Source organism: Scyliorhinus torazame, chromosome 15 (assembly GCF_047496885.1).
Source record: "Scyliorhinus torazame isolate Kashiwa2021f chromosome 15, sScyTor2.1, whole genome shotgun sequence".
Classification (NCBI taxonomy): domain Eukaryota; kingdom Metazoa; phylum Chordata; class Chondrichthyes; order Carcharhiniformes; family Scyliorhinidae; genus Scyliorhinus; species Scyliorhinus torazame.
In genome coordinates this window covers 151199592-151221012 of record NC_092721.1, presented here as the reverse complement: position 1 = coordinate 151221012, position 21421 = coordinate 151199592, and positions in this window count along the sequence as shown.

Genomic DNA, 21421 nt, shown 5'->3' with positions numbered 1-21421 from the left:
GGCGAAATTCTCCCCAAACGGCGCGATGTCCGCCGACTGGCGCCCAAAACGGCGCCAATCAGACGGGCATCGCGCCACCCCAAAGGTGCGGAATGCTCCGCATCTTTGGGGGCCGAGCCCCAACATTGAGGGGCTAGGCCGGCGCCGGAGGGATTTCCGCCCCGCCAGCTGGCGGAAACGGCGTTTGTTGCCCCGCCAGCTGGCGTGGAAATGACATGTCGGGGCGGCGCATGCACGGGAGCGTCAGCGGCCGCTGACAGTTTCCCGCGCATGCGCAGTGAAGGGAGTCTCTTCCACCTCCGCCATGGTGGAGACCGTGGCGGAGGCGGAAGGGAAAGAGTGCCCCCACGGCACAGGCCCGCCCGCGGATCGGTAGGCCCCGATCGTGGGCCAGGCCACCGTGGGGGCACCCCCCCGGGGTCAGATCGCCCCGCGCCCCCCCAGGACCCATGAGCCCGCCCATGCCGCCTTGTCCCGCCGGTAAATAGGTACTCTAATTTACGCCGGCGGGACAGGCAATTTCTCGGCGGGACTTCGGCCCATACGGGCCGGAGAATTGAGCGGGGGGGCCCGCCAACCGGCGCGTCCCGATTCCCGCCCCCGCCGAATATCCGGTACCGGAGACTTCGGCAACCGGCGGGGGTGAGATTCACGGCGGCCAACGGCCATTCTCCGACCCGCTGGGGGGTCAGAGAATGACGCCCCTTGCCTCTTGTTCGATTCGGTGGAAAGAAGACGGGCGGGATTCTCCGTTCATCAACGCTGGAATCGGGAAATGCGATCGGGCAGAAAATTGTGCGTCAGCCAGAAATAGAGGCCGGCGCTGGGTGCCTGACAGAATGCCATCCTCCGGCACCTCGACAGCAACGTGAATGCATTCCATGCCGCACACTGGTGTGGGCATGCAAATTGTACAGTGAACACCGTTGACATATCATTAACAGGCCCGACCCAGCAATTTCCGAGACCCCCGCGATGCTCCGCCTCTGCCAGGAGGAATTACTGACGGCAAGGTTCACTTGTGGTAATTGAAATCAAGAACCAGGTGCCATGGCTGCTGAGAGAGAGAGGGGATACGAAAAGTGTCCAACATCGCTATGGTGTGCTGACAGTTGTGCCACTGGCTGGGGGGCTTCTGCCAGGGTCGGGGGGAGTAGTGGGGCGGTGGCTAGGAGGTGGCCCAAGGGGTCACGATGGACGGGCACGGGACACCATTGCCGCAGCCAGAAAAGCAGCCATGCAGCTGCACACCTTGCTGACTGCCCACTGTGAACTTAGCACCACAGGTGGTATGGGTGCCTCTTCAGATCACCCCCCTAGGTATCCTCTGGCAGCTGACCTATCAATGGGATGGGTGTGCTCCAGCACATCCAGTGCCATCTTCTTGGCTGGGAGGAGTATGTGTGGGGAGTGGAATGCCTATATGCAGCTCCTGCTTGTCAAGCTCAAGTGACAATCCTGACCCCGGCGAATCATACACCAGTGTTTGTTGATATTGCACTAGTTCCACGTGGCACCTGTGATAGCCCATTAGGATGTCCTGAATTGCTCTGGGACCGGCGCTGCTTTCGGAGCTGTAGACCTCACGCGATTCCGTTCCGGTGTCAGCACTTTGTCTCTGAAACGGAGAATTCTGGCCGGCAACCTTAGTAACTTTAATTAACATATATTGATTGGGCAATATTTGTGTTGGCTTTTTCAATTAGGTTTTATATGTTAATATGAAACCGTATTGTTGAACAGCTAATCTTCCTGGAATGAGTTGACATGAATTTCTATTGTTGGGATTGTTGTGCACTGATAAACAGAATCAAAAGGCCCAGAATTTACTGAAACAGGGCATCTCAAAATGAACACTGTGAGCTTGGCTCCTTTCCACATCTTTCAGCTCCAGTTAAATGTTTTGTCTCTAATTGCTGCAATTGTGAATTAATATTGGATCAACTGTGGCCTTGGTGAACAGCAGGATCAATAATCTTTCTCCTTACCCAATGAAATTCAAGGAAAGAGAAAGAAAGAAGTGAATATCAGGGAAGGAAACCGAATGAATTATGAAATAAAGTCAAATTAGGATTAGAAAGAGAAATAAAGAGACAGAAAGAAAGATTGGCTTAAGAGAGAGAGAGAAAACAAAGGGACAAAAAGTATGAGTAAGAAAAAATATCAAACATTTATTATTTGGTGAACTGCTAAGAACAATTTACTACCTTCGGGACTGAGACTCCGCAATGTCAAATGCCTTCTTTCTGGGTCTCCGAGATTAAGTGACATATCAGGACCATAAATAACACCATTAACATGGTCCTTACACCATGAAATTGCTGTGGGTAAAAGTACGTATTGCAATGCGCAAGATATCACAATTATGTTGGGATGCTTAAAGGACCAAAGTGTCTCTTCCTGCCAGTCAGTTTTTATATGCTGGTACATGAACTTAACAGTTGAATTTAATAAAATGATAAAAGCAACCAATCGTTTGGAAGGAATTAATAAAAAATGGGGGGAAAATGACATGGTATCCAGCACAGAAACAAGCTGTTCAATGCAACCAGTCCATGTCAGCATTTATGCTCCACATATGCCTCCTGTATCCTTTCTCATTGAACACTTCAGCAAAACCCCCTATTTTCCCCTTCCATGTTTGCTTATCTAGTTTCCCCTTAAATGCCATTTGCCTCAAATATTCCCTGTAGTAGCAAGTTGGGCAGCACTTGAAATAGTGGTTAGCACCCGTTTTTCCCACCATTTTTTGATCCTGGCTCCTAGGGTCCACACTTCCTCCCTCCAGCATGGTACCACAGTGGTTAGCACTGTTGCTTCACAGCACCAGACCCCAAGTTCGATTCCCGCTTGTGTCACTGTCTGTGCGGAGTCTACATGTTCTCCCCGTGTCTGCATGGCTTTCCCCCGGTGCTCCAGTTTCCGCCCACAAATCCCGTAAGAAGTGCCTTTTAGGTGAATTGGACATTCTGAATTCTCTCTCTGTGTACCCGAACAGATGCCAGAATGCATCGACTCGGGGCTTTTCACAGTAACGTCATTGCAATGTTAATGTAAGCCTACTTGTGACAATAAAGATTATTAATTAATTAAAGTTCCACATTTTCACCACTCTCTTCAGTAAAATAAAGTTTCTTAGTTACCTATTTGATTTCCTGGTAATTTTCTTATATTGGTGGCTTCTAATTTTGTTCTCCACAGTTGACAATTCAGTCTGTGTCCAATGCATCAAAATATTCCATAATTTTAAATATTTTTATTAGATTGTCCTTCAGCTTTTTGGTTTTGTCTTACAGTTATGGCTTCATCTGTGTTTGGATATTTTTGCACCCCACTTAGTGCCTTTTTATAATATGGCAACCCAAATCAGTACTCAGTACTCCAAGTGTGGTCTAAGCAAGGTTTAATACAATTTTCAATGTTACAAATATGATTCACATATTTGATAATTGAAATAAACTGGGGCTATGGTGACTACATATTCCAGAATTAAAATGTGCATGTCGCTCAATTACATCTAATAAGACAATGAGAATAAAATGCCTAATGTAGCAACCAATACTTCTGTAAAGCATTTTTTAACTCAACTTTCTAATAATTGAAGATTTCATCATTTAAATTAAAGTAGTATAATTACATTATAATTATATGTGATCTGTGGGTCTCTACGATGTGCAGCTAAATGGTTCATGAGCTAAAAAAGCCTGGAACACTCAGGTAAGAAGATATAATTTAAAGTATAAAATAAATGATGTGTTTGGGGAATAACTAGGCCTTTAACAGTAATTAAGTAATGAAGTGAAAAATCTCACTCGTGCCTGAGCCTCAGAAAACTAAAAAAAAATGTGTATCAATAATTCATTAACCTGTTTTTCATTACTGAGGAGTGTAACATACATAAATAAGTCTTACCTTGTCTGTTTCACTGGAAGGAAAAATTAAGCAGGAATAATTTTTTTTAAAGTTTGCACTGAATTACTCATGTAAGAAAACCAGAACATGTGACAAGCTTTTATTCCAAAGTCATTGCACGGAAAGAACATTTAATTGACTGACTCCTAAATCCAGATGAATAATTACTCGTAATTTTGTTAAATACTCCATCAGCAAATTAACTGTAGCTGAGAAAAAGTAAAGCACATAATTGCCCAACAGATCACTCAGTACAAGTCAGTATTAGTGGGGTCAGGGAAGGTAATCATTTTAATTCGATGCTTACGGTTACCTTTCTCTTAACAGATGTAATTAATTGTGTGACCATAAGACTCATCAACAGATTCCCAATGAACTGTTATTTTTGTTTTGAGAAGGCAAACAACTAGAAATCATTTGCAAAAGGGTGGCTTTCTGTCGCTAACACCATAGTGCTTATTTGTAAATGACCACTCCTGTATTTCAAAGTTGTCTGACACTGCAAATGAGACTTTAATTGACTGTTAACTGCACTAAATATATGGAGATCCAGTGATTTCCAATTTTGACACATCAGAATAGAAGAGATTTGTATCAAAATGTATTAGGAAAAGTGAACAAAAAGCAAATGACACTACAGCTCGTTAACCATTAATGTAACAACAGTTTTTCAAATAATATTTTATTAAGGTATTTGAAAATTTTTATAATAGAGATATCAGCATGGTAAAATAAACATTTCTCTCCCCCCCCCTCCCCCCCCCACCCCGGCCCCCCCGGCCCCCCCAGCCCAATCTTCACAAACCTCAAACATACAACAACAATTCCCCCCCCCCCCCCCCCCCCGCCACCCGCTTGGAATACTGCTGACATTTTTAATTTTCCCCGAGAAAGTTGACGAACGGCTGCCACCTCCGGGAGAAGCCTAACATTGACCCTCTTAAGGCAAACTTTATTTTCTCAAGACTGAGAAACCCAGCCATGTCACTAACCCAGGTCTGTACACTCGGGGGCTTCAAGTCCCTCCATATTAATAAGATCCGTCTCCGGGCTACCAGGGAGGCAAAGGCCAGGACGTTGGCCTCTTTCGCCCCCTGAACTCTCGGATCTTCCTACACTCCAAAGATCGCTACCTCCGGACTCGGCACCACCCGTGTTTTTAGCACCGTGGACATTGCCTTCGCAAAACCCTGCCAAAACCCTCTAAGCTTCAGGCATGCCCAAAACATGTGGACATGATTTGCTGGGCTTCCCGCGCACCTCGCACACCTATCCTCTACCCCGGAAAATTTGCTCATCCTAGCCACCGTCACGTGTGCCAGGTGGACTACCTTGAATTGTATCAGGCTAAGTCTGGCGCACGTTGAAGAGGTATTAACCCTGCTTAGGGCATCCGCCCATAGACCCACCTCTATCTCTCCTCCTAGCTTGTCCTCCCACTTGCCCTTAAGCTCCTCCACCGGAGTTTCCTCCGCCTCCGAAAGTTCCTGGTAAATATCCGATACCTTCCCCTCTCCCACCCAGGTACTGGAAACTACTCTATCCTGTATGCCCCGTAGCGACAGCAGCAAAAAGGCCGGCACTTGTTTTCTCAGGATGTCACGTACCTGCAAATACCTAAAACCATTCCCTGCTGGCACTTTAAATTTATCCTCCAAAGCTTTCAAGCAGGGAAAGCTCCCATCTATAAATAGATCCCCCATCCTTCTAATTCCTGCCCTCTGTCAACTCCGGAACCCGCCATCCAGCCTACCCGGTACAAACCTGTGGTTGTTATAAATCGGGGTCCAAATCGATGCTCCCTCCACTCTCTTATATCTCCTCCACTGCCCCCAGATCCTCAGAGCCGCCATTACCACCGGACTTGTGGAGTATCGGGCCGGCGAGAACTGCAGAGGTGCCGGGACAACGCAGAATCGCCGAGCAGAAACTTATAGCCAAGTTCCGCACACATGAGTGTGGCCTCAACCAGGACCTGGGATTCATGTCGCATTACATTCATCCCCCACCATCTGGCCTGCGAAATCCTACCAACTGTCCTGGCTTGAGACAATTCACACCTCTTTAACCTGGGGTTACCCCATCTCTGGATCTGTAAAGATTTAATCACCAGCTAATGCTCGCATTCCTAGCATTGTTTGACATTTTTGAATTTGTCTATATATGTGTTCCTGGAACAGACCTCTTCATTCACCTGAGGAAGGAGCAGCGCTCCAAAAGCTAGTGACATTGAAACAAACCTGTTGGACTTTAACCTGGTGTTGTAAGACTTCGTACTGTGCTCACCCCAGTCCAACGCCGGCATCTCCACATCATGGTCCTTCATGGATAGTCACTGGACGCTGCAGTGACGTCACGTCATTCACAACAGGTCTACAAAAGCGTGAACCTGGCGGCTTAACCTCCGAAGGGGATATCGGAGGAGAACGCTCAGGCAGCCATGATTCTCCAGGCTCCTCACTGCTCAGTGTGCACCAGCGAGGGTGTGGGAGACACAGATAAGTTCAACTTGGGGCCGGGGCTGAGGTTCAGTCTCTCAAATCTCGGGGGTGGGGGGGGGCGGTTCCTGGCAGACCTTACCTTCCGTTCACTTTAGGGTGCCCCTTGCTTTAAGGGGGTCTGGAGGCTGACATGCAGGCGTCACTTCCTGTGTCCTCCTTGCTGGGCTTTTGGCCAAATCACTGCTGAGGGGATGCCCGTCTTTAGTGGGAGCTGCAAAGTGGGTGGGAGGAGGTGAATACAGAGGGTCAGCACTAGGGTGACTGTGAGGTTCCTGGGTGGGGTTCCATGAGAGACCAGACTGCGAAGGTAGAGTGAGGTTCACAGAAATGGATTGCATATAGCCTCATGAGGAATGAAGACCCCCTCACTTCGGGAAACACAACTGAACTGTGACTAGAACCGCACACTCAGACAGCACTCTTGAGGACCAAGGGTTGAAGCTCCATTGAATTTCTATTCCACTTTTCATGGGAGGTTTGTCTGTCAGGAATTAGTGTGTTGGCTGTGAAATGGCAGAATAAGGGTGCCCTCTAGGTTTATACAAGTCATGCAGGTTTCACTCTACTCAGCTCTGCCTCATCAAGAGGCAGTAATTTGCCTGATATGCTAGGTCACCCTTCATTGTCAAGTCAATTGTGCCAATGAAATCTGTGCAGCTAAACTTCATTGCACTGATTGGAGTCCTTACTCATTCAATAGTTAACATCACACAGGATACACTGATGTGAACCCCAATACAAGGCTTCATGGTGGTCTTATAGGTCATGACGGGGCATTTTTGAGGTGCCCCGTGAGGATGCAGAAGCAGGACCTATGCACCCACTCAATAGCCCAGTTACCTACCACAAGGTTTGGGAAATGTCCAGTGAGACTCTCGATGGTCCAAATACCTAATCCTGGTGGAGTTGATAGGGACAGCTGTGGGGATATGCCAGTGTAAGAGGGGATGGTGTGAGGCTCAGTGGAGAGGCCCTCACTAAGGGGGAAGCACATGGGTGGATGTCCTGAGTAGTGGAGGCTTGAGGGTCAGGCCTTTCTCAGGAATCCTCACCACTCACTCTGGTATTCTTTGCTTTTCAGTGCATGCTTCTAGAGAATCATGGAGCCTGTCACGGTACCAGCATCGACAGAGATGTGCCCCTGCATGGGGCCAGGTCCGGCGCCCTGCTGAGGAGGGGGAGGTTGGGCCCCATTGCTGTTCCAGGAGCAGCACCGCAGAAAGTGGATCCCGATTGGAGATAGAACTGGCAAAGGGTCTTCTGACATTGGACATCCTATCTGCAAATGTCGAAGATAGAGTGCACCTGTTCTGGGGAAGGGGGGACCACCTTTGCCATGTCCCTCAAGTGATGGCACCTCATGGAACGCCATGAGGTGCCATCACTTGAGGGACATGGCAAAGGTGGTCCCCCCTACCCCAGAACAGGTGCGTAGGACACCACTGCTCATGGCCTTAGAGTGACTGTCACTCTGAACTTTCTATGCAAATGGCTTGTTTCAGGGCCACACTGCTGATTTGTGTAGCATCTCACATTCAGCTGCACCAAAATGCATTAGCGAGGTCAAAGATGCCCTTTTTGAGAGGGCCCACATGTACATCAACTTAGAACGGGACCCAGAGATACAAGAGATACCAAGGCCATGGGCTTTGCCCATTTAACAGGCATGCCCTAGGTCCAGAGATTGATAGACTGCACCCATGTGGCCCTACGGTCTCCATAGCATCATACGGCACCATTTATGAACTGCAAGGGATACCATTCAATTAATGTCCAGATCATCTGTCACCACACAGTGCGAATCATGCCGGTGTGTGCCCATTTCCCGGGGAATATCCATGATAGTTACATCTTGGTGCACTCGCAGATCCCAAATGTGTTTGAGGGAGAGCAGCGTCTCGAAAGATGGTTCCTCAGGGAATATGGGTACCCAAAAAGGAGGTGGCTGCTGACGCCAGTGCAGAGGCCACAAACTGAGGCACGACAATGAGGCTCATGTTTCAACACGCGTGCTGGTCAAGCAGGCAATTGGACAGTTGAAGGTGCGCTTCCGGTACCTGGAGTGGACGGGGTGCCCTCCAAAACAGCCCCCAGAGGGCGTCCTGCACAATAGTAGTCTGCTGTGCTCTTCAAAACTTGGCGCTGCAGACCAGGATAAGATGGAGGAGCGCCACATCTCCTCAGATGAGGAGGAGATCAAGGAGGGTGGCGGAAGCAATTTGTGGAGGAGGAGGAGGAAGGACCTCCGGCCAGGGCCACATGGGCCGTCGGGCGAGGAATGCCCTCATAGCCTCTCGGTTTGGGGACGAGCAGGACTAGGGGTGAAGAGCTTGTTTACCTGGTAACTGTTATATAATTCTTACTGTGCAGAAGGAGGCCATTTGGCCCATCGAGTCTGCATGAACCCTCTGAAAGAGCATTTCACCCAGGCACACTCCCCTGCCCTATCCCTGTAACCCCGTCACTTCTAATGTTATGGGAGAGGCGTTTTCAGAACCCCAAAATGTATCATGGAGCTCAACCAACCTCTCCCTTTAATGCTATTGTTCCTTTTCCGAGCACACGGCTTGTTCCCTAGGTGTGGACTTACAATTATGGACACGTGGGTATTTAAACACAAAACAATGTTTATTCTATGAACTCAACTTAACCTCTTAAATAAACATTGGATCTCTTAACACGCCTTACTTCAAAGATAACCCCGAAAATATTACAACACTAAATAATCCTTCAGTTATTCCTTTCAAAATTAACACCTTTAAACAGAGACACATCAGGTTAAATGCTTTACTTTTATGAGTTTAAATCACCCAAATGATCCAGAGATAGTCTTTCATGGGAGAGATCACAACAGATCCAGCTCACTGCAAACACAGACACACCCCAAGCTCTTTTCAAACTGAAACTAAAAAACTGCAAAATGGCTGATCTAAAGCCCAGCTCCACCCACACTATGACATCACTGCATTTCTTAAAGGTACATTGCTTAAACATCCATTTCTTAAAGGCACTCTCACATGACAGCTCCCCCCAAGGAAAAAAAACCCCATCAACTTCAAGATGGTTTCATTTTTCACTTTTGCACCATCCACTAAGAAAGGCACACAGTAAAAATACTTTATCGTTTCACCAAAAAATAACAACACACGCAAACAGGCATAATAATAAAGTCCATCTTTCCCGTTTTTCCTCCAACCAAAATCCTTCTCGATTGACAGTCTCTTTGAACAAAGTCTCTGCACGATCCATCGATTCCTCTACTCCTCGGCATTTCTCTTTAGAATCAGATACTTTAGTTCAATCTGACCACAGAGTCCCTTACAATTCTCCAATACAGGAGCATTGGTAATCACAGCTTTCAGGCAGTCAAATGCCTGTTGAAAGTCCGCTGTCCATTGAAATTTTTGACGTTTCTTTAGCAAGACAATCAGTGGAGTAATCACGCCACAAACCTTTTGCACAAATGTTCGATCAAATCCTCTCATGCTAAGAAATCGCATTATTTCCCTTTGTCTTGAGGGTATCGGAAACTCCGCAAGGAAAGTAATTCGGGCTTCTCCAAATTCACTTTCAGCTAGGTTCATCACCAAACCCGCCTCCTGAAGTCGATCGAAGAAGTCCATATGATGTTTTAAATGTTCTTTCCATGTCTGGAAGTTGGAAATAAAGCAGATTGCCCCACTTTCTCAATGCAACCCTTCAAACGTGGGATAGGGTAAGAGTCCATTTTTGTCCACACACAACCGTTGGGTACCGTCTGGTTTAGGTACCATCACTATGGGTAGGCTCCATTGGCTGTAACCAATTTATGGCTTTCTTCAGCATACTCTCAATCTCTCTGTTAACCTGTGCCAATTTTAAAGGATTAAGTCTATATGGATGTTGTTTGATAGGAACAGCATTTCCCACATCTACATCATGTATAGCCATTTTAGTACTTTCCAATTTATCTCTACAAACTTGCCCATGTGATATCAATAACTCTTTCAGGTCAGTTCGATTTTCCTCTGGAAGGCAACTTAACAATTCATTCCAATTTTAAAGAACATCCTCATTTTCCAATTTAATTTGAGGTATGTCAAATTCACAGTCATCTGGATTTGGTTGGTCACTGAGTTAGAATCATTAACCTCCTTTTTCTCTCCTTCCCTTTCAAAGTATCTTTTAAGCATAGTCACATGACACACTCGGTGAGTCTTCCTTCTATCTCACTCAATTTCCTTTCAATCTGATACGGTCCACAAAACCTAGCTTTTAAAGGCTCACTTACCACTGGTAACAACACTAAAACTTTATCCCCACTGGCAAAACTACGAAATTTGGATTTCTTGTCCGCTACCCGTTTCATCACATTTTGTGCAACTATCAAATGTTGTCTAGCCAATTCACCTACTCTATTTAATCATTCCCTAAAATTTGACACGTAATCCAATAGTGTAATTTCCGATTTCTCACCCACCAATTTTTCCTTAATCAATTTAAGTGGTCCTCTTACCTCATGACCAAAAATTAGTTCAAAAGGACTAAATTTGGTAGACTCATTAGGTGCATCCCTAATTGCAAACAATACAAATGGAATTCCTTTATCCCAATCCTCTGGATAATCTTGACAATACGCCCTCAACATTGGCTTTAATGTCTGATGCCACCTTTCTAATGCTCCCTGCGATTCTGGATGGTACGCAGTTGATATAAATTGTTTTATTCCTGAGCTATCCATAACTTCTTTGAATAACTTTGAAGTAAAATTTGATCCTTGATCCGATTGAATTTCTGTGGGTAGTCCATATCTAGTAAAGAATTTAAGTAACTCCTCCACAATCCTTTTAGCTGTATTATTACACACTGGAATGGCCTCTGGAAACCTAGTAGACACATCCATTATAGTCAAAAGATATTGATTCCCACTTTTTGTTTTAGGAAGCGGTCCGACACAATCAATTAGGATCCTTGTAAAAGGTTCCTCAAATGCTGGAATGGGTATTAAGGGCGCTGGTCTTATTACTGCTTGAGATTTCCCTATCACTTGACATGTGTGACATGATTGACAAAATTTAACTACATCTTTATGTAGTCCAGGCTAATAAAAATGTTTCTGGATTTTAGCTTGAGTTTTCCTAATTCCCAAATGACCTCCCACTGGTACCTCGTGTGCAACTCTCAACACTTCCTTTCTATACCCTACCGGCAATACTACTTAGAACATAGAACATAGAAAATACAGCACAGAACAGGCCCTTCGGCCCACGATGTTGTGCCGAACCTTTGTCCTAGATTAATCATAGATTATCATTGATGAACTTCTGCCCATTTTTCATCCACCTGCATATGTATAGGTCACCATTTTTTCATCAAGACATCACTTTTACGGTAATAACACTCTGGTATACTCTCAGATTCCTCTTCCGTATATGCTTTCTGATATATCCATTTTATTTCTACATCTTTCTGTTGTAACTCTGCCAATTTTCCTGAGCTAAAAATATCCGCCTCGCCCTCCACCTATTCTTGGTCTTTTTCAACCATCTGATCAAAAATCATTTCTGATAATTGCACTTCAACTTCATCTTCATTCTTTGATTTCTCCTCTTGTCTTAACCTGGTACTTTGCGACCGGGTTACTACACAATCCGGAAAAATCCCAGGATATTCGTCCTTCAACACTTCAGTTGTCTGATTTTCCACTGGCTTATCAACCACAGTAGGCATCATTCCCACCTGCGATCCAGCTATATCATTACCCAAGATAAACTGTATTCCTGGTCAAGATAGTTTATCTATTACTCCTACTACCACTTCACCACTCTTCACTGGACATTCCGCCTTACCTTATATAATGGAACGCTACTCCTCTCACCCTGAATTCCACATGTCACTGCCTTTTCTGACAACATTCTTCCCAAACTACATAATTCCTCATCTCTTACCATTAAAGATTGACTAGCCCCTGTATCTCTTAAAATTGTGACTTCTTTACCTGCTCCTCCTGATACACATGAGTAAACTTTACCCACACAAGTAAATTCTTTAAATACATCTGGCACCTTCTTAACAATTACTTCTTGAACAGGCTGTACAATCGTTTGCACCTCCTTCGCTTCCCTTGGGCTTTCCTTTACCACTCTTACAAATCCCACTGTCTTATCCTGTTTTACCACATCAGCCTTCCCAGTGCTTGTCTTCAACCACCAACACTGTGACTTTACATGGCCTAGTTTATTACAGTGAAAATATTTGAAACTTTTCAATTCTGTTCCACCCTCCTGGATTTATTTTTTAATCTGAGGTACACTCTCTTTATTGTCTCCCATCACATCACCTTTACCTTTACCACTTGAGTATTTCTCATGTCCCCAGTTTCTATCCCTCACCGGCTGAAACTGATGTTGGAAACCAATCTTTGATTTATGAACTAATTCATAATCATCTGCCATCTCTGCTGCTAATCTCGCAGTTTTAACCCTCTGTTCTTCCACATGAGCTCTCACTACATCAGGAATTGAATTTTTAAACTCCTCCAAAAGTATAATTTCTTTGAGAGCTTCATATGTTTGATCTATTTTCAAAGCCCGTATCCACCTATCAAAATTACTCTGTTTGAGCCTTTCAAACTCCAAATATGTTTGACCAAATCCTTTCCTTAAATTTCTAAACCTTTGTCTGTAAGCTTCAGGCACTAGCTCATATGCACTTAAGATGGATTTCTTCACCTCCTCATACGTTCCAGATACCTCCTCCGGTAGTGTGCAAACACTTCACTAGCTCTACCTACCAGCACCAGCTTTGTTTGAATCAGTAACACCCACATGTCCTGTGACCATTTCATTTGTTTAGCTACCTTCTCAAATGAAATGAAAATGGCTTCCACTTCCTTCTCGTCAAACCTTGGCAATGCTTGGACATATTTAAATAGATTCCCACCAAGCCTTCGACTATGACGCTCTTTCTCACTATCATCATCACTATCCTCCAACTGTATGTTTGCCTTTACGTCTGCCAATTTTAACTGACTTTCATGTTTCATGGCCATTTTATGAAGTTCAAACTCCCTCTCTTTATCTTTTTCCCTGATCTGTATCTCCATTTCTTTTTCTTTTTGTTCTGCTAGGGCTATTCTTTCTTTTCTCCTTTCTTCTCTCTCCTTTTCTTTTTCCTCTCTCTCTCTTTCTTTTTCTTTTTCCGCTCTCTCTCTTTCATATTCAAGCCACTTTAACTGTTTCTCATGTTCCATTTGTTTAATTTGCAACTGAATTTTTGCTATTTCTCATGAGTCAAACTCTATCTCAGGCAACTGTAAATGCTTAACCACCGCCATAATTACCTCATCTTTTTGCATTTTGTCAGGTAATGTTAACTGCAATGTTTTTGCCAGACCCAACAGTCTGTTTTTAGTCTCTGTCCGTAAGGTATCACATGCCACCACGTCCAACCCCAAAAACTTCTGAGCCTCTGAAAGAGCCATTGTTCACAACACTCTCCCCACTTAAACTAAAATACCACACCGGGAAAGCAGCAAACCTTCACTGTCTCTAAGTTCACAAAATTCAATCCAATAGATAGACTTTTATCCCGGACGAGCCCCCAATTGTTATGGGAGAGGTGTTTTCAGAACCCCAAAATGTATCATGGAGCTCAACCAACCTCTCCCTTTAATGCTATTGTTGCTTTTCCGAGCACACGGCTTGTTCCCTAGGTGTGGACTTACAATTATGGACACGTGGGTATTTAAACACAAAATAATGTTTATTCTATGAACTCAACTTAACCTCTTAAATAAACATTGGATCTCTTAACACGCCTTACTTCAAAGATAACCCCGAAAATATTACAACACTAAATAATCCTTCAGTTATTCCTTTCAACATCCCAGAGACTTAACACCTTTAAACAGAAACACATCAGGTTAAGGGCTTCTTCTATGAGTTTAAATTGCCCAAATGATCCAGATATAGTCTTTCCTGGCAGAGATCACAGCAGATCCAGCTCACTGCAAACACAGACACACCCCCTAGCCCTTTTCAAACTGAAACTAAAAAACTGCAAAATGGCTGATCTAAAGCCCAGCTCCACCCACACTCTGACATCACTGCATTTCTTAAAGGTACATTGCTTAAACATCCATTTCTTAAAGGCACTCTCACATGACAATAACCTGCACATCTTTGGACTGTGGGAGGAAACCGGAGCACACACGCAGACACAGGGAGAAAGTGCAAACTCCTCACAGACAGGGGCCCAAGGCCGGAATTGAATCCGGGCTTCTGCCGCTGGGAGGCAGCAGTACACTGCCACCCTGCTGTCCCATCATTATCTCATCATTGGTTCCAGTGGTAGGTTTCCGTGATGCTGCCCGATTCCATGGACAGGGCATTAAAGCCATTGGCCGGAATCAGCAGGAGAATGATGATGACTTGCATTGAGGAAAGAGCGATGCTCCTCTATTCCTCAGCAATATGTCTGACAGAGAACTGAACCCGTCCTGCCGATGCTCAGGCTGATCATGGGGTTTAGGAACACGGGATGAGCTTTCAACTGCAACAAGCCCCTTCGCGGTCAGGGATTCTGTTGTGTTTCTCCAAATCACCTCCGGGATGGGTCAACCTCTCTACACCTTTTCAGCCCATGGCATCCTCGTCACTGGAGAAGACTGGCTGCAACGAGAGGCCTGAGCATTGACGCTGAGTGGGTTGCAGGGGAGTGAAGGTGGTGGGGGTGCTGCCAGTAGCAGCGTTACCTTCGCTGAGTCATCGGTGTGGGAGATGGCAGAGGCATAGTGCTGCCATTTTCACACTGCACGGGGATGAAACACCAAGTGTGCGCGAGGGTTTACGGAGCATGGCGCCAAGAAATGACAGGGAGGAGGATCTGCAGGTGAACAAAGGATGTTTATTTACATGTGCTGTTTCATAGTGGTGACTTGCCTTAACACATGCCTCTGCTCACCTGTGACCACTAGGTGCCGACAGTTTCTCTCTTTCTAACCCTCCCACTATGTCAGATGTTTCCCCTGGATCCACAGCTGACATTGAGGAGGTCTGTTGCCTTCCACGCCGTTACCTGAGATGATCTTAGAAGGTGTCCCCTGGGGGCCTGGAACTTGAGGGTCCAGCCATACTTTTAGGCAGCAAGGGTGTTGCCCTTCTCGATGTTCGCGGCTGGAGATATGTTGCTCACTGAGAGGGGCTTCAGAAGGGCTGGACACCCCCGGGTCCCCTGGGTGGAGGGCCCCAGGCTGTGCTCCATGGGACGGAGGGGCAGCTGGAGTGAGATCAGAAGCTCCACCGTCCTCTGGCACAGACACCTGCGGATTCCAGTGCCCGCACCATGCTGCTGAAGCCTGCCATCATGAAACCCAAACCCTCAGACATGGAGGTTATGCCCGCAGCCATAAAGGTCATGAGCTGAACCATGGAGTGGGAATTCCCCGCCGTGGAGTGCACATCCTGCACCAAGGAATCCACTGCAGATGCCACTCTTTCATTGTTGACCTCGTATTGTATTGATGGCATGATACCCTCAGTCAGAACGCGATTGGACAGGTGAGGCTACAATGATAGGGGAGGGGATTGGGCATGGGTAGGGTGCTTTAGCGGAGCAAGGGCCGGTGCAGATCCGATGGGCTGGATGGCCTCCTTCTACACTGAAGGGATTCTATCTTCGTTGATGCAGGATGCACGACCGGATCCCCCTCGGAGCTGCTCAATTCTGTGGCTTCCAGGGAGCACGACGATGGTCCAGGCTGTTCGTCCGATTGTCCTGCAAGGGATTGGGCGATGAAGTTAGTACATCGCAGGGGATAAATTATGCAACATGTTTACTCACGTGAGTAAAATAAATAAAATAAATAGTGTAATAAAACCTTCAATTGTCTCTAATCTCGCTTCTGGAGTTATTGATCGAGCATCAATTTATTACACTAGATTTTAAAGAACGGAGATCCGAATCAAGCCGGAGTGTCTGCAACTCAGCCCCCACGCGACAAACTCAGCGGCAGCCTTCAAGCACTGGCTGGCGTACTTCAATGGATATCTCGGGACGGCCAAAAACACACCCATGGAAGACCAGAAACTACAAATTCTGCACTCAAAGGTGAGCCCAGAGATCTACACCCTCATCGAGGATGCGGACGACTTCAAGGCCGCAATGGATCTGCTGAAAGGACATTATCATAGAATTTACAGTGCAGAAGGAGGCCATTCGGCCCATCGAGTCTGCACCGGCTCTTGGAAAGAGCACCCTATCCAAGGTCAACACCTCCACCCTATCCCCAGAACCCAGCAACCCCACCCAACACTAAGGGAAATTTTGGACTCTAAGGGCAATTGATCATGGCCAATCCACCTAACCTGCACATCTTTGGACTGTGGGAGGAAACCGGAGCACCCGGAGGAAACCCACGCACACACGGGGAGGATGTGCAGACTCCACACAGACAGTGACCCAAGCCGGAATCGAACCTGGGACCCTGGAGCTGTGAAGCGATTGTGCTATCCACAACGCTACCGTGCTGCCCTGTATATTCGCCCTGTAAACCAGGTCTACGCCCGACATCTAGCGACGAGGCGACAAATCCCTGTGGAATCGCTGGAGGAATTCTACCGTGCGCTCCTGGTGTTGGGGAGAAACTGCAGCTGCCCGCAAGTTTCGGTGAACGACCACACAGAACTTTTGATCCCGGACGCTTTTGTTGCAGGTATGCTGTCCTCCCAAATCCGCCAGCGATTGCTGGAGAAAGAGACACTAGGCCTGAATGAGGCACGGGCCCTTGCCTGCTCCCTGGATGTAGCCTCCCTAAATGCCCGCGCTTACGTCCCCGACCGCGCAGCAGCCCCCTGGGCAGTGTGGAACCCCCCCCCCCTGCGGCCGACCCCGATGCATCTCCCATCCCCCCACAAGCTTGTGCTGCGAGACGGCCTGGCAACCCCGGGGGGCCCCGCTGCTATTTTTGCGGGCAAGCCAAGCACCCCCGACAGCGCTGTCCGGCCCGCTCATCCTTCTGCAAAGGATGCAGCAAAAAGGGCCACTTTATGGCGGTATGCCGCTGGAGAGCTCAAGTGGTGGTTGTGAAGACCGGGGAGAAGCATAGGATGGTCATAGACTATAGCCAGACCATCAACAGATATACACAGCTTGACGCGTACCCTCACCCCCGCATATCCGACCTGGTCAACAGGATCACGTAATACAAGGTCTTTTCCACGGTGGATCTAAAGTCCGCCTATCACCAGCTCCCCATCCGCCCTAGCGACTGAAAATACATTGCTTTCGAAGCAGATGGGCGGCTCTACCACTTCCTAAGGGTTCCCTTCGATGTCCCTAATGGAGTCTCGGTCTTCCAACGAGAGATGGACCGAATGGTTGACTGTTACGGTTTGCGGGCCACATTCCCGTACCTCGATAATGTCACCATCTGTGGCCACAACTAGCAGGACCACGACACCAACCTCCGAAAATTCCTCCATACCGTATAAATCCTTAACCTCACATATAACAAGGATAAATGCGTGTTCAGCACCGACCGCCTCGCCATCCTCGGCTACGTAGTGCATAATGGAGTTGTAGGCCCAGACCCTGAACGCATGCGCCCCCTTATGGAGTTCCCCCTTCCTCACTGCTCCAAGGCCCTGAAACGCTGCCTAGGGTTTTTCTCTTATTATGCCCAGTGGGTCCCCAACTATGCAGACAAGGCCCGCCCGCTGATCCAATCCACAGTTTTCCCCTGTCGACAGAGGCCCGCCAGGCCTTCAGCTGCATCAAAGCAGACATTGCAAAGGCCACGATGCATGCCATCGATGTGTCCCTCCCCTTCCAGGTCGAGAGCGACGCGTCCGACGTAGCTCTGGCGGCCACCCTCAACCAAGCGGGCAGACCCGTGGCCTTCTTGTCACGCACCCTCCACGCGTCAGAAATCTGCCATTCCTCAGTTGAAAAGGAGACCCAGGCCATAGTAGAAGCTGTGCGGCATTGGGTGCATTACCTGGCCGGCAGGAGATTCACTCTCCTCACTGACCAACGGTCGGATGCGTTCATGTTCGATAATGCACAGCGGGGCAAGATAAAAAAACAACAAGATCTCACGTAGGTGGAGGATCGAACTCTCCACCTACAACTATGAGATCTTTTATCGTCCCGGGAAGCTAAACGAGCCTCCAGATGCTCTATCCCGCGGCACAAGTGCCAACGCACAAGTGGACCGCCTCCGAGCCCTCCACCTCTGCCACCCGAGGGTCACTCGATTCTTTCATTTCGTCAAGACCAGCAACCTGCCCTACTGCATCGAGGAGGTCAGGACAGCCACCAGGAACTGCCAAATCTGCGCGGAGTGCAAGCCGCACTTTAACTGGCCAGAGAAAGCGCACCTGATAAAGGCTTCCCGACCCTTTGAATGCCTCAGTATGGACTTCAAAGGCCCCCTCTCCTCCACCAACCGCAGCACGTACTTCCTGAACGTGATTGACGAGTAACTCCCGGTTCCCATTCGCCATCCCCTGCCCCGACATGACCGCAGCCAGCGTCATAAAAGCCCTCCACAGTATCTTTACGCTGTTCGGTTTCCCCGCGTACATACACAGTGATAGGGGATCCTCCTTTATGAGCGATGAACTGCGTCAATTCCTGCTCAGCAAGGGCATTGCCTTGAGCAGGACGACCAGTTACAACCCCCGGGAAAACAGACAGGTAGAGAGGGAGAACGGAACGGTCTGGAAGACCGTCCTACTGGCCCTACAGTCCAGGACTCTCCCCGTCTCCCGTTGGCAGGAAGTCCTCCTGGATGCCGTCCACTCCATCTGGTCACTGCTGTGTACAACGACCAACCAAACACCTCACAAACGTCTCCTTGTCTTCCCTAGGAGGTCCTCCTCTGGGACCTCGCTCCCGACCTGGCTGGCAGCTCCTGGACCCATCCTGCTCTGCAAACACGTGTGGGCACACAAATCGGACCCATTGGTCGAGAGGGTCCATCTCCTCCACATTAACCCTCAGTACACCTACGGTGACGTACCCCGACGGCCGACAGGATACGGTCTCCCTACGGGACCTGGCGCCCGCTGGATCCACACACACAGCCCCACCACCAGTCCCACCCTCCCTCCCACCGGCGCACCCCACAGCCGCCCCCTTCCCAGATGGACCGGTTCTCCCACTGGTCCCGTCTAGGAGTGATGAAGCAGCTGCCGAAGAAGTTGAAGCCACGCTCCCGGAGCCACAGACGCCTGAGCCGCCGCCTGCATCACCACCAAACCTATGACGATCGCAGAGGACGACCAGGGCCTCCGATCGACGAATTGCTTCATTCTGAAATGTAAATAAATGTTGTAAATAGTTGAGATGTAACGAGGCGAAACACTATATGGAGGTATATGAGGTACCTTCATAACCTTAACTTCTACCACTCTGTAATGCGAGGCTACCACTCCTGCCGGAGCCACCACCCCGCCGGACTCTTTTTTAACAGGAGGTGAATGTGGTAGTCAGTATTAGAGGTATTACGGTACTCTGTAATGCCGGAAGACCATTGGTGTAGAAAGTACTCTGTTCTCATTGGTAAGCCTGTCTGCTGGCTCCGCCCAGCAAGGTGGGGTATAAGAGCCCGTGTCGCCCCAGCAGCTGCCTTCTGTACCTGTGCTGCTGGGAGAAACATCTTGTGTAATAAAGCCTTCAATTGTCTCCAATCTCGCTTCTGGAGTTATTGATCGAGCATCACAGCTGTGCCGCGACTATTACGGTGGCATCCTCGGAGCTCTCTTCCGAGGTGGTCGGCTGGGAAGCTGGAAAGGGGGCTTCCCGGGATGGGCCAGCACCATCGGCTGGAGGACCTGTGGGGGAATGGCTATGTCGTCAGTGGGAGGGATGGGTCAGTCAGTCAGTAAGGCAATAACAACTCACATTTGACAGGTCCCCCGCCAGCCTCCGTATGAGTGACCGCCCTGTCCTCGGCCACATTGGTCACCTCCAGGGTACGCTCCTCGAAGGAGGTCAGGATTCATAAGTCTGGCACTCCACTGCCAGTCTGGGCCCTCTCCCCGCGACTGTGGGAGAGCTTTTCCTGAGGAGACAGAGAGAGGGCATCGTTAGCCACACGCGTGGTTCACAGTGGTGGGAGTGGGACGTGTGAAGGGGAGGGTTGGTGGGGGATTGAAGGGGAGGAGGTTGGATGGAGGGTTGGCGGTCGCATGAAGAGTTGGGGGGGATGGATGCTCCCGTGGGGGCAGACAGGTCTTGGAGGGGGGAGGGTCTACTCACTCATGCCGCCCGGTGTAGGTCATTGATCTTCTTCCTGCACTGGAGGCCAGTCCTCCTGGTCACCCTCACGGCAGTACTGCCTCGGACGAGGTGGTGGCAGCTGTGAGTGCCAGGTGACTGACCCTCTGGGACCCCTGAGGGAACAGGACATCTCTCCTGGCCTCCACAGTGTCTAGCAACCTCCCCAGGTCAGCGTCCCCGAATCTTGGGGCCAGTCTCCTGGGCGACATTGCTGTGAGCAGGCTGAGGTTGGCTGAGCAAGTGCAGCTTAAGTGCTGTTCGACCTTGTTAGCGGGGGCATGGCCAGCGTGGTGCTGACGAATCGGCTGGCGAGCTTTCATTTGTGGTGAGAAGCCTGTGAGGCCTCGTTAAGTGGACCAATTAACGCTGAATAGCGCTGCCCACCTTGCAGGGCTGAGCGCCGGGAAGTTCGCGGCAATTCCCGCTCGCTACCACACTTAAACATCTTTCCGGAGAATCGGACCCTGAGTCACGTTTTTGGGCCCTTGCGAGTTTCTCACCGGTTTGGCCAACACTTAGGCTGCGATTCTCCCAAAAGGGGACTGTGGCTACTATCTTACCAAGAGGCAACAAAGTCCCCTAGTGAGCACATTTAACCACGGTCTTCCCGGCACTCGCAGTGCCGGGAAACACAGCTATTCAACGCGACGGGTGTTAAGGGTCCTGAACAGGGAACGTGCGGTCAATGCTGCACACAGCCCTGTATTTTACAATGGGGAGCTCCCCTCGCTGGAACTCCCCAT